Source organism: Hippoglossus hippoglossus, chromosome 4 (assembly GCF_009819705.1).
Source record: "Hippoglossus hippoglossus isolate fHipHip1 chromosome 4, fHipHip1.pri, whole genome shotgun sequence".
In the NCBI taxonomy this organism is placed as follows: Eukaryota; Metazoa; Chordata; class Actinopteri; order Pleuronectiformes; family Pleuronectidae; genus Hippoglossus; species Hippoglossus hippoglossus.
The window spans coordinates 26,266,698-26,273,394 of NC_047154.1; the positions used below are offsets into that span (position 1 = coordinate 26,266,698).

The window sequence follows — 6,697 nt, forward strand, 5'->3', positions numbered from 1 at the left end:
AGTCAATCAACAGTTTGACTCAACGCTGTGATTGGCTGAGTCCAACACATTAAACTTACAACTGTCTCAGGTTACCGTGACAACAGGGACACAGTGTAGGAGGGTTGACTCTGTTATATTTGAAGAAACACTGAGTTTACTACCTGGCTTCATTGTGTGTGTTTGAGCTCACAGTGTTTTTCACTGGATCCCCAGAGACAGATGTGAACAGCAGGTCTGGAACAAAGAGCCTTCAAAGGACTAATTAACAGAGTTAACTCACAGTTTCACTTTTTATCTTCATCACATCTGTTCATCAAGTGTTTAATAACAGAACGTGTTTTCACAATCATACGTTACAGCAGTGGTCACCAACCAGTGGAGAGTCTTCACTGTGGATCCCAGTAAAGCTCTGGACTCACTGGCTGAGGTGTGAGGAACATCGACCTGCAGAGCCAGGTACACACACACACACACACACACACACACACACACACACACACACACACACACACACACACACACACACACACACACACACACACACACATATATAACTTTATACTGGTTTTGTGTGAGTTTTAAAGTGAATATAAAGTTGAAGAGCTTGTGTTTGACCTTCATTTGGGCACAAAGCCATAGAACTGAGTGGAGATACAGAGTGCTGCTTCAAGCTGCTGACTGATGTGCTCTCAGTGTTACTGTCTATAAAGTTCTGTAATTCATTTCCAGCCTTTATGACGTGAACATGATACTAGATGTTGAGTTTCCTTCTCTGAGTGGCATGGGGTTGAAGGACACATGAACTTTTACAAGCTTGTATTGATTCACTTTAATGTAGTTGATTGGTCTGAGTGTAGATTAGGAAATGATCAAGCTGCAAAAATGCTTTTTTATTCAACGTTTGTTTATGGCTATGCAGGTTTATTGGTGGATTTACAAATGACATAAACCAATATTACATGAAATTAGTATCCAAAAATAATGGCGGCTTCCTGAGGTCACCTGTAGAGAGAGAGAGAGAGAGAGAGAGAGAGAGAGAGAGAGAGCGAGAGAGAGAGAGAGAGAGAGAGAGAGAGAGAGAGAGACAGAGAGAGAGAGAGAGAGAGAGAGAGAGAGAGAGAGAGAGAGAGAGAGAGACTATTGTCCTTCACCTGAAGTTTTTTACTTTTAATGTAACTACTTCCTTCCTGAGGTTTCTGATGTGATCACTGTATTTCCTTGTATATAAGTAGTCCTGTGTACTCAAATAAATACCAGTACTACAAACTATGAAGCCCTGCATCTATTTCACAATAAAAACATTTTAAAATAAATGAATTGAATCAGTCGACAGAAACGCTGGAGTGCTTTTATTTGGAAATGGGTAGGCTACAGGAAGTGTTGCAAATATTTGTGTCATTTCACTGTGTTCTGCTGTAAACTGAGCGCAGGACGAGAAGGAAATAGACCAGACCTTGAACATCTAGAAGAGCAGCGTGGCCTGAACCACAACTGAGCCGCAGCCGGCCCGGTGTAACATGGACGAGGACATTTCAGAGCAAGTTGGACCCTCACACACAAAGTAAGAGACCTGCTCCAAACATGTGAACCTCCAAACTGAATCCTCAGAGAATGAACCAGTGAATGATGTGTTCTGAATAAAAACATGTTTGTGTTTGCAGAGGTCAGGACCACAGACTGAGAGCAGAGTCTCCAGGGTCCAGCTGTGTGTCTCTGAAGAGTGACTGGTCCATGGGACATCCTCCTCTAAACTTCAGTAATGAACCTGGACCCTCACACACAGAGTAAGAGACTGTTTCTACTGTGACCTGCTCTGAAGAGGATTTAGTTTCCTCTAGTGTGGCCCCTGCATTAGGACACAGCTTCATTGAAGTTGGTGACTAATCTCTCAGAATCACTCAAAGAGCTCAGACCTCCACCAAGAACCAACACGCTCCTTATGAAACCACTTTGAGATTCACTAGAGACTCATTTTGATTTGGATCTGCACCAAATTCCACACACTGGTAAACATCAGTCCTCTGAACATGTCTGTGAAAGAGGAACCCCCCCCCGATCTGGTTCACAGACCACAACCTTCCACCAAGTTTACTGGTAATCTCTCGTTTTTTATAATCCCACTAACGAACCAACCAACACACAAACATACTGGGTGAAAACAAAACCTCCTTGACAGAAGTAATGACAACCTGTGACTGGGACATGTGAGTTATCAGGAAATGTCTTCACAGGGAGAGGAAGAGGAGGCATGTTTCTGAGGAGGAGCAGTCGTCCTGCTGTGCTTCGTGTCAGGACGTCCTGAAGGATCCAGTCTCCACTGGCTGTGGACACTGGTTCTGCAGACAGTGCATCACCTCATACTGGGACCAGTCTGGTTCTTCAGGAGACTGCTCCTGTCCCCAGTGTGGACAAAGATCCAGAACAGGAGCTGGAGCTCAGACAGCCGGTCAGAGCAGCACTGTACATGTGTCTGCTGATGTCTTCACTTCTGACAACAGCACATGTGGTTTTATTTTGTTCCTTCATACAGCATCAACATTTAACATCGTTATAAAAGCACAAAGTTAAAAAGCTTTTATTTTCTGTAGTTTTTCTGTATCTGATGAAAACAATCAGCAGATTCTCAGATTCTCTGTCTCTGACATTGTTTCTTGTCTTTCAGCAGATCGTGGTCTGCAGGAGGTTTTAGATGAACATAAGCTCAGTGTGAGGAGGAGATGTGAACATGTGACTGAAGGAACTGATGAAACAGGAAGTAGAACCCTCCTCAACAGGATCTACACTGAGCTCTACATCACAGAGGGACAGAGTGAAGAGGTTAATACTCAACATGAGGTGAGGCAGCTTGAGACGGCTTCCAAGATGAAGAGCCTCCACGACACTCCCATCAAGTGCCACGACATCTTTAAAGCCTCAACTGACCAGCAGAGCAGCATCAGAGTCGTCCTGACCAACGGCGTCGCTGGCGTTGGAAAAACCTTCTTGGTGCAGAAGTTCACTCTGGACTGGGCAGAGGGTTTAGAAAACCAAGATGTGGGTCTGCTGACTGTGCTTTCGTTCAGGGAGCTGAACCTGGTGAAGGACCAGCAGCACAGTCTTCTCACGCTGCTCCGTGTTTTCCATCCAGCGTTACAGAAGCTCACGGCAGAGACGCTCACTGTCTGTAAACCTTTGTTCATCTTTGACGGCCTGGATGAAAGCAGACTTCCTCTGGACTTCAACCACAGGGAGCTTGTGTCTGATGTCACACAGAGGTCATCAGTCAACGTGCTGCTGACAAACCTCATCCAGGGGAATCTGCTTCCCTCGGCTCTCGTCTGGATAACCTCCAGACCTGCGGCGGCCAATCAGATCCCTCCTACATGTGTTGACAGGGTCACAGAAGTACGAGGCTTCACTGACGCCCAGAAGGAGGAGTACTTCAGGAGGAGATTCAGTGATGAAGAGCTGTGCAGCAGAATCATCTCACACATCAAGACGTCCAGGAGCCTCCACATCATGTGTCAAATCCCAGTCTTCTGCTGGATCAGTGCTACAGTTCTGGAGCACATGTTGACCACAGACCAGAGAGGAGAGCTGCCCAAGACCCTGACTGACCTGTACTCACACTTCCTGCTGGTTCAGACAAAGAGGAAGAACAACAAGTACGGTGAGGGACATGAGACGACTCCACAGCAGCTGACGGAGGCTGACAGGGACGTTCTCCTGAAGCTGGGGAGGCTGGCGCTTAAACATCTGGAGGAAGGAAACATCATGTTCTACCAAGAAGACCTGGAGCGGTGTGGTCTTAATGTCACAGAGGCCTCGGTGTACTCTGGAGTTTGTACTGAGATCTTCAGAAGAGAGTGTGTGATCTTCCAGAAATCAGTCTACTGCTTTGTTCATCTGAGCGTTCAGGAGTTTCTGGCTGCAGTCTACATGTTCCACTGTTACACCAAGAGGAACAGAAAAGAACTCAACAACTTCTTGGGGACATATGGGAACACATGGGGTACCTTCTCCGTGGATGACCTCCTGAAGAGAACCATGGAGAAATCCCTCACCAGTACAAATGGTCATCTGGACCTGTTTGTTCGCTTCCTGCACGGCCTCAGTCTGGAGTCCAACCAGAGAGTCTTAGGAGGCCTACTGGGTCGGACAGGGAACAATCCAAAGATCATCCAGAGAGTCATCAACAACCTGAAGGAGATGCAGAGTGATGACATTTCTCCTGACAGAAGCATCAACATCTTCCACTGTCTGACTGAGATGAACGACCACTCAGTTCATCAGCAGATGCAACAGTTCCTGACGTCAGAGAACAAATCAAAGGAGAAACTCTCTGAGATCCACTGCTCAGCTCTGGCCTACATGCTGCAGATGTCAGAGGAGGTTCTGGATGAGTTGGATCTGAAGGAGTTCAAAACATCAGACCAGGGTCGACGGAGACTGATCCCAGCTGTGAGGAACTGCAGGAAGGCTCGGTGAGTCCAGACATGATCAATAACATGTTCAATCAGTGGAGATGAGTCGTTCTTCAAATACACTCAGTGTTAAATGATTCTCATTGTTTGGGCAGCATGGTGTTGCAGTGGTCAACACTGTGTGTGTGTGTGTGTGTGTGTGTGTGTGTGTGTGTGTGTGTGTGTGTGTGTGTGTGTGTGTGTGTGTGTGTGTGTGTGTGTACCTGGCTCTGCAGGTCGATGTTCCTCACACTTCAGCCAGTGAGTCCAGAGCTTTACTGGGATCCACAGTGAAGACTCTTGTGTGTGTGTGTGTTCCCACCCTGCGTTTGTACGCCACCACCAACCAGTGCAGTGTCCGTCCCTCCAGGTTCCTGACATGTTGACTTCACAATAATATGAGGTCACTGTAACCTTTGACCTTTGACCACTGAAATCTAATCAGTTTCTCTTTGAGTCAAAATGTGAAGAAATCCCCGAAAGACAGACTTGAGACATCATGTTCAAAAGGCCATGAACATGTTCTGTGACCTTGACCTTTGACCTTTGACCACCTGAATCTAATGAGTTCCTCTGTTAGTCTGAATGAACGCTTGGACCAAATCTGAAAGGATTCTCTTGAGGAGTTTTTAACAAAAAGGGGATTTACCAGGGTGAGGGTCACATGATCACGTTTTGTATGAATGTTGTGTTTTCTGATTTAATTCTCACAGATTTGATATTTTCTTTAATTACAGACTCGGTAGTTGTGAACTCTCAGAGACTCACTGTGAAGTCGTGGCCTCAGCTCTGAAGTCAGACCCCTCACATCTGAGAGAACTGAATCTGAGTGACAACGAGCTGCAGGACTCAGGAGTGAAGCTGCTGTGTTCTGGACTGGAGAGTCCAAACTGTCGACTGGAGACTCTGAGGTCCTTAAATCCTTCTTCACTTTTCAGACTTTCTTTCTTATTGGGTCATTATTTATTTAAATTGTCTCAGTTCCCTCAGTCATCTGTCCCTCAGTCATCTGTCCCTCACCCAGCCTGTCAGTCACATCCACCTCATCAACTCCATTCACCTGCACTCACCTGCTCCTGATCACTAAGAAAGTGTCAGTAAATAACATGTGGACTGAGGCCGAGCACTCGTCCTCCTCAGGTTTTCAAAATAAGACACGTTCTTATTGAAACACGTTGGACAGTTGATAAGTATAGAAATAAACAGGAAGTGACTGTCAGGAGCCATCCCTACTTTAAACAGTGTTTAATTACACAAACCTGCTCAGTGACCAAACACAGAGAAGAAGCTGATGAATGAGACAATGGTCCAACATGTCTGATCATATATTTATCTTCAGGTCACAGACTGGACTGAGGTCAGCAGCATGTTGAGAGTCTGTGTTGACATGATGACGATCCACAACAACAGGAGGACACATTCAAATATTCATATTTCTTTATCCAGGTTGAATCACTGCAGACTGTCAGAGATCAGCTGTTCTTCTCTGGCTTCAGCTCTGAGGTCAAACCCCTCTCATCTGAGAGAACTGGATCTGAGCTACAACGACCTGCAGGACTCAGGAGTGAAGGAGCTGTGTGGTTTTCTACAGAGTCCAACCTGTCGACTGGAGACTCTGGGGTCAGTTCACTGACTGACTTTTGTAGATCTCATATCTATAATACAGCATTTATACACAATTTATCTCATTTAATTCTAATTTAACATAATTCCTCTTCATATATAACATGAATCCATTCATTCATTAATTTGTGACATTTTAAATATTCAGCTACTTGTTAAAACACTGAGTTTAGTTCTGGATTTCCTAAACTGATCTGCAGGACAGAGACCGGGTCCAAATAATCTATTTGTACTGAATCAGGACTCGTTTTTAGTCCAACATGTCTGATTTCATATTTATCTTCCATGTTATGAGTCTGTGCTCACATGAATATGTGTCTGTTACTTTCCCACATGAACTCAGTTTAATTTACAGTTAGATTTTATTCTTTATCCAGGTTGAGGAGCTGCAGACTGTCAGAGATCAGCTGTTCTTCTCTGGCTTCAGCTCTGAGGTCAAACCCCTCTCATCTGAGAGAACTGGGTCTGAGAGGAAACGACCTGAAGGACTCAGGAGTGAAGGAGCTGCTTGATCTACAGCAGAGTTCAACCTGTCAACTGGAGACTCTGAGGTCAGTAGATGGTTGGAGTCAGTCCACGCTGCTTTCATCAGTATGTTACTAAACACAGTCAGTATCACAGATCCAGGGTCTGTGCTACCAAGCAGGATT

At 45.3% G+C, this 6,697-nt stretch overlaps 1 protein-coding gene and 1 long non-coding RNA gene across 2 annotated transcripts in view; one reads left to right on the forward strand and one right to left on the reverse strand.

The window, feature by feature from the left end:
- Positions 1-6,482, forward strand: part of LOC117759817 (NLR family CARD domain-containing protein 3-like) — a 28,710-nt gene extending 22,228 nt beyond the window's left edge. Inside the window, exon 4 of the mRNA XM_034582246.1 lies at positions 6,425-6,482. The gene's annotated coding sequence lies outside the window, so the exon portion shown is untranslated. The remainder of the gene's footprint in view (positions 1-6,424) is intronic.
- Positions 4,302-5,266, reverse strand: LOC117759820. Its single transcript, XR_004613570.1, has 3 exons — positions 5,164-5,266; positions 4,979-4,984; positions 4,302-4,441 (listed from the first exon to the last, which is right to left on the reverse strand). It is a non-coding gene; the product is annotated as an uncharacterized LOC117759820 (long non-coding RNA).
- Positions 6,483-6,697: the final 215 nt, after the last annotated feature.